General features: G+C 40.1%; 1 long non-coding RNA gene across 1 annotated transcript; it reads left to right on the forward strand.

The window, feature by feature from the left end:
* The first annotated feature begins 1,010 nt into the window (after positions 1-1,010).
* LOC116977322 lies at positions 1,011-9,040 on the forward strand. The gene is made up of 3 exons (XR_004413178.1): positions 1,011-1,021; positions 1,517-1,519; positions 8,917-9,040. It is a non-coding gene; the product is annotated as an uncharacterized LOC116977322 (long non-coding RNA).
* Positions 9,041-9,913: the final 873 nt, after the last annotated feature.

The raw sequence follows: 9,913 nt of genomic DNA on the forward strand, positions 1-9,913 counted from the left end.
GCATTTGCCAAGTTTTGTAGTTATTCTGGTAATGGTTCTAAGGTCCTGTAGTTCACATTACTGGAATAATAACTTGATCGAGCGTGTTGCTTTTATTATGAAACTTGAGATAGCACTGACTTAATCAGCCAGAGAAGTCTGCAGTTTGCATTAATTTCTGGGCCAGATAAAAAATCTGTTCCATGGGCAACAGGTGTATTTAACGAATAAATGTTGAATGTATATTTTAAAATAACACCTTTCAAATTCATATTGCAGATAGGGGCGGCACAGTGGTGCGGCAGTATTGCTGCTGCTTTACAGTGCCAGAGACCCAGATTCAATCCTGACTGCACGTGTTGTTCGCACAGAGGTTGTACCTTCTCCTTGTGAAGGCGTGGGTTTTCTCCAGGTGCTCCGGTTTCCTCCCACATTCCAAAGACGACAACTTTGTAGGTTAATTGGCTAGGTAAATCATCCCCAGTGTGTAGGATAGAACTAGTGTATGGGTGATCACTTGTTGGCGTGTACTTGGTGGACCGAAGGGCCTGTTTTCGTGCTGTATCTCTGAAGTTGCCAAAAGTAAAGATTGGTTATTGTTTAGAAATAAATCTGATGCAGTGAAAGACATTTCGATGTATTACTCAAAGTACCAAATATTGAACATGAGCTAAATTTCCAGCCTGGCCAAACCTTGAATAATGTGTAGCAGATTGCAACTTTTGATTGCCCATCAGAAATGCCATGAACTCCAAGCCTAGTTAAATTCAGTCCTTCCATTCCATTACTCGTAGAAATTACTTTTACCCTGAAATCTAATTTTGGAATATTAAAAGCCTTTTTCAATGCCAAAACCTCTAATGTTATTGTACAGGAACATGTTCCGAAGTAAGAATCTTTTGAGCAGGGTCTCACAAATGTAACTTGCTTTAATATTGATAATACTTGTACATTGTTAAATGAATGCTAATAGTTCTTGTCAGAAGAATAAGCACTTCATTGCAATTGCTCTTTTCTGACATTCCTTTATTATTCATTGTCAGTAATATTCTTTAGGGCCTGGAAAAAAACTATTTAGTTATCACCATAGCAATTAGATTGTTTCATTCAAGCGAAAAAGAAAGACGCATTTATAAAGCACTTTTCATAATTCATGGAGTACCAAAGTTCTTTACAGCTAACGACGTACTTTTTGAATTGTACTTACTGTTGGAGGCAGCAAATATGCATACAGAACCTCCCACATACAGAAGAACGATAATGGCCAGATTATTCTTTTTGTGATCGAATGACAAGAGTTGGCCAAGGCAGTAGCCCTGATTTTCTAACTTCCTGATTTTACACAAAACAGTGCAACAGTTAATGTTTTAACTTAGAGAGCAGTTGAGGCATCAGTTTAACGAATCATCCAAAAGAGTGCACCATCGACACTACAGTACTCATTCACTTCAACAGCAAACATCAACTGAGTCACAGTTGTCTCAAAAGCAGTTGTTTAAAAAAAATAATAATATCGGACCTCTATGAATAGGCTCAGCCGGTGTCATTGCCGGAGTTCACTGATCAACATTTCTTAAAAGATTGGAGAGTTTCAAACATTGTCGAGCTGGAGTCAATATGAGATGTTAATTTTCTGAGGCAATAAGATATGGTACATACCAAAATGAGAGCAAAATGAGGCATAACTCCAACATGATTATTGATGAAAAATTAGATCACTCCTATTGCTATACCATAACCAAGTCAAGAATGTTTTTCATTGTCATATGTCCCAAACAGAACATGGAAATTCTTAATTGAATTAAGTTCCAAAGGAACTTGGAAATTTTCTTACTTCTTGCAAGCTTACTGAGCCAATACATCTTGCCAACCACTTCCCTCTTACAATAAATAAAGCCGTATCAGGCAGGCACCAAGGTAATTGTACAGTCATACAGTGTGGAAACAGGCCCTTCAGCCCAACTTGCCCACACCGCCTAACATGTCCCTTCTACACTAGTCCCACCTGCCTGTGTTTGGCCCATATCCCCTAAACCTGTCCTATCCATGTACTGGTCTAATTGTTTCTTAAACGTTGCGATAGTCTCTGTCTCAACTACCTCCCTGGCGGTTCATTTCATACACCCACCACCCTGTGTGTGAAAAAGTCACCACTCCGATTCCTATTAAATCTTTTCCCTTTCACCTTAAACCCATGTCCTCTGTCCTAAATCCTTTCGTTCTTGATACACCTCTGTAAGATTACTGCTCATCCTCCTGTGCTCTACTCAACTTCTCCCTATAGCTCAGACCATCCAGTCATGGCAACATCCTCGTAAATCTTTGATTTACCTTTCCAAGTAGACAACATCTTTCCTTTAACATGGTGCCCTGAACTGAACACAATATTCTAAATGTGGCCTCCCCAACATCTAATAACATGTCCAGTGAACCCCCAAAGCTCTGGAGGAGAGCTAATCTTTAAACATTATGACACCTTTACCTTCCCGAAAGGAAAATCCTAGATGTAGGTAGTTCATGTTTCTGAGCCTGCATCTCTGCAGAATGATTCAAGTTTAACCAGAGGAAATAAACATTTAATGTATTCACTGCATCTCAGTGTTTCTAGCAAAACTAAAGAATTTTCTCTGAGCATGTGAACTTGGGGCTTCTTGACAATGCTATAAGGACACTGCTGTTTGGGGGGAAAAAGTCAATACAAAGGCAACTACAAGGAAACTAGCAATACAGTATGAATGCATACTGTCAAATTTTAGCTCCAGTGTTTCAATGGTGATGGAGATGAAACAACACATACAAATTGCTGAAGATAGACACAAAAGACTGGAGTAGCTCAACGGGCCATGCAGCATCCCTGGAGAAAATTATTTCCCGCTGAGTTACTCAAGCATTTGGTGTCTATCTTCTCAGTATAAGCCAGCATCTGCAAGTTCCTTCATACACATGTACAAATTGCGAGCCAGTGAGTGCCACTTGATTGGAGACTGCAAGTAGAAAATGGGGTCTCCACATTGTGTGGATCCAACAAATGAAAATAATCCAATGCCCATCGTCCTGTTTCTGCTGAGGAACTTTAAAAAGTGTGCTGTACGATTTGTTGGATGAAATGGAGAAATTGTTATGTTCAGACCACAAGTAATCACAGTGCAAAATTTCATTCTTGCCAGGTTGTGAATTGTATTTTGTTGAATTGGGTGACAAGTTTGGTCTTCTGCCAGCAAGGAAGGAGATTAAAACAATACATGTTTCAACTTGCCTCAATCCGTATTCACGAGTCAGAGTAAATTCTGGGTCGTCAATTATTATCTGAACTTTGGCACATTCTCATGCAAGGACTTTTCTGTGACAGCTTGGTAAAGAGTATTGGTAATGTAGTTTTGAACTGCTGAAGGCTTCCAAAGAAAATACACTATTATTGGGATGTTATGACCCCAAATTAACTTCCAACAAGCATAGGAAGCAGAATTAGTCATGATAACCCAATATTGTTTGTCTAACTTTCTCGGTGATCACTTAATTGAAGCCTTTGCGATCAATTTTGTGTTGAAGAAAATTCACACCTGACTGAACATAGTTTTACAATGTCTACTCAGCATATGCTTCGAACTTCCATATTCCCTGAGATCTGAAGAACATGTACTTTACCTTCAGATGAAATGCAAAGATGGACTGATCAACTATTCACATATTAGTATGCAATTCAGTATAAACTATAAAGATTTATGATGTGCTGATTTATTTTTTTGTCCCAGTTACCAACTTTGTTTAATTGTTGTTCAAGAAATGAATGTCAAGAAATATCTTCCTGAGTAGCTGACCTCACTTTTTAATGCCCCATCTGCAATATAGTTTAACTACAGTGGAGGGAATTTATGATGGTAATCCACATTATGAATATACCCATAGGAAACTTTAATGACAAATGTTGGCAGCATGTATGAATCTCTGATTTTTAATATAGCTGGAGTTGATACGATCTCAAAATGCAGCAACTGGTGAATTGTTACAGTGTGAAGTATCTTTGACTGGATCTGAATTTAACAGGTCCTAAACAAAAAGCTTGCAAGGCAACAAAAACAATGCTCCAGCAGTTATTAAATTATGAATACAGAGTACGTTAGGATATTTTGTTTACAGTTGAATGCAATGCCAACGTAATTGCAATAACATTCACTATTAGTGCACACATTATTAACGTCAGTGTTATTCTACTGTCTAGAAATCTAAGAAGTAAATTTACATTTCAGAGGCCACACGTAACATATCTTAAAGGCAAAGCACATCAAGCTACGAGCTCAAAGGCAAAGATACTGAATATGTATTTTATTTTTCCAATTGCTGTTTGTCCCCCTAATTCTAATACCAAACTGCAGCAAACCAAAAGATATACAAACAATATTTCTGAAGCTACACATCAGCGTTCGTGCTTTTTATCGTACCTTGTTATCTGTGCCATGTTATGAATACTGGCAGCATCAAGTGTAATATTAAGCCGAGACAAATCTGTGCCGTCAGTTACTGAAAGAGGTGTCAGATGATCAGATTTACAGTTTAGATCACAGTTTTAATTTTGTTAGAGAATTGCATATGCAACGAAGTCAAACTCAGAAGTCGCATCATATAGTGGAATGATTTTCGGTGCTCTGCAATAGATTTTTTAATCCATAACGTTGTACGTCAGCAGCACATACTGTATCTGGAGTTTCAATTACGATCTTCTGGGACCATGATGGACAATTGCTCGGAGACCATTGGGCTTCCACTATGGCATCAAATGGCCTTCAACACTAATTGTGTTAAAATTCAATCAAATATTCAAAGAGTGAATTGAATACCATCAATTTCAGTCAAAAGCCTGACTTTTCCATTACATGACTGCAATACCCTTTGAACTATTATAGGCCACAAATGAGAAGGCACCTGCCTTAAACTGAAGCAAAACAGGGCAGCACAGTGGCGTAGCAGTAGAGTAGCTGCCTTACTGCACCAGATACCTGGGTTCAATTGATGGGCCAATCAGTCTCTTTCTATGTTGACAGAAGAAACTGCAGGTACCAGAATCTTGGCAAAACATAAAACTCATCGGGTCAGGCAGCATCGGAGGAGGAAGGGACAGGCAATTTTCCAGGATGAGACCCTTCTTCAGACTTTCCATGTTGTCAGTCTCCATGTCTGCACAGGGCCTGCTCCTTACCATCGCTATTGGCAAAATAACCTTTTACAGCCATCATCTAAACCAAACGACCTCATAACATCTTTAAGTACCTTCGCCAAACTTTTTTCATCAACCAAGTTTTAATTTCCTCCTCCTAATCGCCCATCCTGTTGGGTTGGTCCTCTTCCAGTTTTAGATCGTATTCTTGCTATCCTCATAAAGCAGGAAAGCTTGGACCAATGCTTGGAATATTGGACCAATATATGTATGGATCCAAAGACAGCAATGGCTTCAAACAGGTGTTCTTGTCAACAGCATAGAAGTCGGGTTAAATTTCAAGAGATAGACAAAGTCCTAGAGTAACTCAGGAGGTTAGGCAGCATCTCCAGAGAAAATAGATCGGTGATGTTTTGGGTTGGGACCCTTCTTCAAACCGATCTATTTTCTCCAGAGATGTTGCCTGACCCGCTGAGTTTTACTCCAGCATTTTGTGCCTTTGTTTTGTATAAACCAGCAGCTGCAGCTCTTTTTTATTAAAATTCAAGAGTGGAGCATCAAATCTGAGGATGGATCACCTGGCTGATTTCAATTACTTGTCACCTGGTTTCTCCCAATAACGTTATATTTATCCCTTCAGTTATTGTTTCCTTAAGACCCACATTTCAGCTTGCAGAAATCAGTTTTATTAACATTTTGTACAGGAGTTCAGGCTTCCTGTCATAAGATATCATTGACAGACGTTGTTATAAAAACCAGCAATATGCAGTGGACTGACGCAATAGCCCAGAGTGCTTTGAATTTTTCATTTTTTGGTCACAAACCTAAATATATATTTCAAACACAATGTGCTTCGAAGCCACATACTCAAATTGTTGTCCTTTTGTGCAGCTTGGTGAGATTTTAATTTCCAATTTTAAGCTTATTTTTCATAATGTAAAATTGCCAATATCTGTTTGGGGCAGTAAGCAAGTATAAACAACACTGCTTGGCAGCTGAAATATTGCTGACAGCAATCAACCTCCTTTTTGGTTGCAAGCTTCTTCCAGTCAACATTACGAGAGTTGAGGATGATCAGTTAGCATTGCCCAGGTCAGAGGTGCCCTATACCATTGTGCTCCCCAATGTATTAAAGTCATGCTGGCAAACAAAAGCAGCAGAAGAGGCTATTTGTGAAGAGGTTCTGAGCTGCTGCCCACACTACTGTAAGTGTCCCACAGTGTTATCAGCAGAACATTCTAACCCTTAATGAACATCTAAATGTCTTGTGATCATGATGTGGAAGCGTAATTTGTCAAGAATGTCCACAATGCTCTCATCTCAAGGGAACCATGCTGGAAAACAGACTGCCTGGCACTGTTACATTGCCCTGAGACTCAAGCCTTCCACGTCTAGTTTTTCAGACATTTGTCTCCAATTGTCTTCCAGCCAAATGTTGTGCATCTTGACATGTGACCCCCAGGGAACTGTGTCTGAGAAATGCTCTGACTCTGGCCTGAAGCGTTTCTAGTTAATGGCCCTGATACGGTATTCTGCTGGAACGGTGGTCCACAATCCATGTGTTCCTTATTCTCCCATGAGATGTGGCTATCTGTGACAATGTGATTATCCATTGTTTTTCTGTCAGAGCTCCTGACAGCTGCCACTTTATACCAATGAAGAACAAAACACAAAGTACTGGAGTAACTCAGTGGGTCATGCAGCATCTCTAGAGAACATGGACAACTGACACTTGGCTTCAGGACCCTTCTTCAGACTTGTACCAATGCGTTCTGTGTGGTGAAGGTACTCTCAAAGATCTGTTCAAAATGGAGTTCCAGATTTTGATTAAATCAGGAGGGAGTTTTCAAAGTGAGATTGGTAAAAAGGGGAATTTGCCAATGGACTCATCAGCAATTTGGAGGTAGAGATTGTGGCCTGATTGGAGATGAATGTTTTGGCTTTGATAGACTGTGTCAAAGAAGCTCGGCAAATTGTTGCAGTCCTACTTGTAGACTATACCTAATGTACTGGTGGTGGAGAGAGTTAATGACAGATGAGACGCCTATCTGGTTTTGTTGCTCTGACTGATGTCCAGCTTGAATGTTGTCTTAGCTGCATTCAAAGAGGCAAGTGGGGAGAACTGTTCTGCGCATTGTTGGGGTTTTTGTAAGGACGTTCGAGCACCTGGAGACGCTGCAGAGGCCAAGCGCATAGCCGGGATGTGTCCTACAGCAGCATGGAGTGGTGGAGCAGCTGTGTAGGATGCCAATGGCTGTGCTTGGCCAAGCCAACCTTACAATGCCGCCAAGACAATGGGCCTTCATGGTCAGGTTAAGAACTGCACACTTGTGACAACGGGGACTTGAAAATTGCACCAAATCTGGCAACTTTATATACCGACTCAGTGCACTACTACTACATATATACTTGAACTGTATTTGAGATGCTTATGTATGTTATTATGTATCCAAGTGCTTATGTATAGTGATATTTGTACTGAACTGCATACAAAATGAATTTCACTGCACCTTGATACATGTGACAAAGTACCATTGAGATGAGTCTCTCATGGCTCAAGACTGGGCCTCTATCCTGTTCTTAGTGCCACATTTTGTATATGACAATTTTCTGGCCCATCATGTGAACAGTGGATTGAGAAATGGCAACAGCTTTGATTATTAACGAGAAGTTGCTGGGCTCTCTGCTGTGGGAGGTGGTCACCGTGCGATGCAAATGTTGTTTAACATTCTTTGGATCAAACAAATGTTGCCTCGATCTTATTGCACATGGAGTGGACTGCTTCATTATGTGAGCTGTTGCAATTGGAAGTAAACTGTTGTAAATTGCAGTGTTTTGCTTGTCAATAGAATCCACTGGTATGGAAAATCTAATCTGCAGCATGGTGCCTACTTCACTCGGCTGTAATCAAGAGAGATGCTAATTTTTGTGCTTGCTCTTATGAAGTTAGTATCACAAGATGACAGTCGGGCCTTATTGATTTGTCGTGATTTTGCACAGCAGCAATCAGACTTTAATCAGTCCTTCCACAGTGAGGAGAGGTGTCTTCTCATCAGCTTAGTCTTCCGATCATTAAAATGGTGCATATTGTGTGTCTCTAAGCAGGTGTGTATTTATGTTCAGTAATCACACCTCGTGCTGAGTGAGTTAGTTTATTCCTCCTGGGAATGTGGCAAAGCTCAAACAAGAATATGTGCTCACTCAATCAAGAAAGGTAGCAATTCTACAGTGCAAACAGTACACAGTGCATTACAATTACTGCTGAAATTTGTTTCGGTAGAAGTGTGCAACTGTAATTATTAACCAGAGATTTATTCCTCTTCACTAGCTAACATGCCACTGTTCTGCATACATCTTTACCTGATTGTGTCATTTCTGGTGTTGAGTTAACGACTAAGTTTGTAATCACCCTGACCCTATCACCAACTAGAGAGTAGTCCTGAACTACCATCAACCTCATTAGAGACCCTCGGATCACCTTTAATTGGACTTTATCTTGCATTAAACATTGTTCCTTTTATCCTATATCTGTAGGCTGTGAATGGCTTGCTTGTAATGAAGTTTAGGCTTTCCACTGGCTGGATAGCATGCAACAAAAAAGCTTTTAGCTGTTCCCTGGTACATGTGACACTAAACTAAACAGTGAGTCCTAAATGAAGATATTAATTCAAATCCTGCCAAAATAGATATATTGAATTTTAATTAATTAACTGGGAACATTTTACAATATAATCGTGACTGTGAAACTGAAATTAGCATTACAATTGCCTTAGAAGGCTGTGGAGGCCAAGTCAATGGATAGTATTAAGGTGGAGATGAGCATACTCTGGATTAGTATGGGTATAAGGGGTTATGGGGAGAAGATAGAAGAATGGGGTTGGAGGAAAAGATAGATCAGCCACGATTGAATAGCAGAATAGACTTGATGACCCGAATAGCCTAATTCTGCTCCTATAACTTATGAACAAGTTTTTGGAAGGGGTAACCGAGAGGATTGCTAAGGGTAGGGTATGCCCTGGCCCAGTGACAGAACAAGCCCACCATTGGTAGTGGCACAGACTAAGATTAAGTCTGAAAGTCCCCTCCACCCAAGACCTCAAGAAATTGCAGAAAAATGTGTGAAAACACATGCTTCCATATTCAGAGACAGTATCTTTCCAGCTGTAATCCCAGATGGACCTGTTGTAAGGTCCCATATCTCCAGAGGACCAACCTATGCAAGTGGTATAAAATCACGTCTTTGGAATGCGGGAAGAAACTGGAGCACCCGGAGATAGCTCACGTGGTCACATGTACAAACTCCCTACAGACAGTATCCATAGTCAGAAATGCAATCCTCATCTCTGGCGTTGTAAGGCAGTAACTCAACTGCTCCACCACTGTGCCACCATTGTGAGAGCTTGCTATACACCTATACAGTGTCCTCATTATCATCTGTCATATTTAATTAGTGTAAAATGTTTTCGATATCCTGAGTTTGAAATGAGTGCTATTCAAATGTGCCTTTTTTCCTTACAAGTGAGGACACAAATATCAATTTGAGATTACATGGAGGTCCTACTTGGTCACATTGTCAGATAAGTGGGTGTATGGAACAAGCTGCTGAATGAGGTGAGTGAGGCAGATACATAGGCAGATGTTTAAGAAACATTTAGACAAGTACATTGTAATGACAGGTTTAGAGGGATATGGGCCAAACACAGGCAGGTGGGACTAGTGTAGATGGGACATTGAATGGTCGGTGTGGGCAAGATGATGACTGAGGAAAGAAATGATATCTAC

The sequence above is a fragment of the Amblyraja radiata genome, chromosome 9 (assembly GCF_010909765.2).
Source record: "Amblyraja radiata isolate CabotCenter1 chromosome 9, sAmbRad1.1.pri, whole genome shotgun sequence".
Classification (NCBI taxonomy): domain Eukaryota; kingdom Metazoa; phylum Chordata; class Chondrichthyes; order Rajiformes; family Rajidae; genus Amblyraja; species Amblyraja radiata.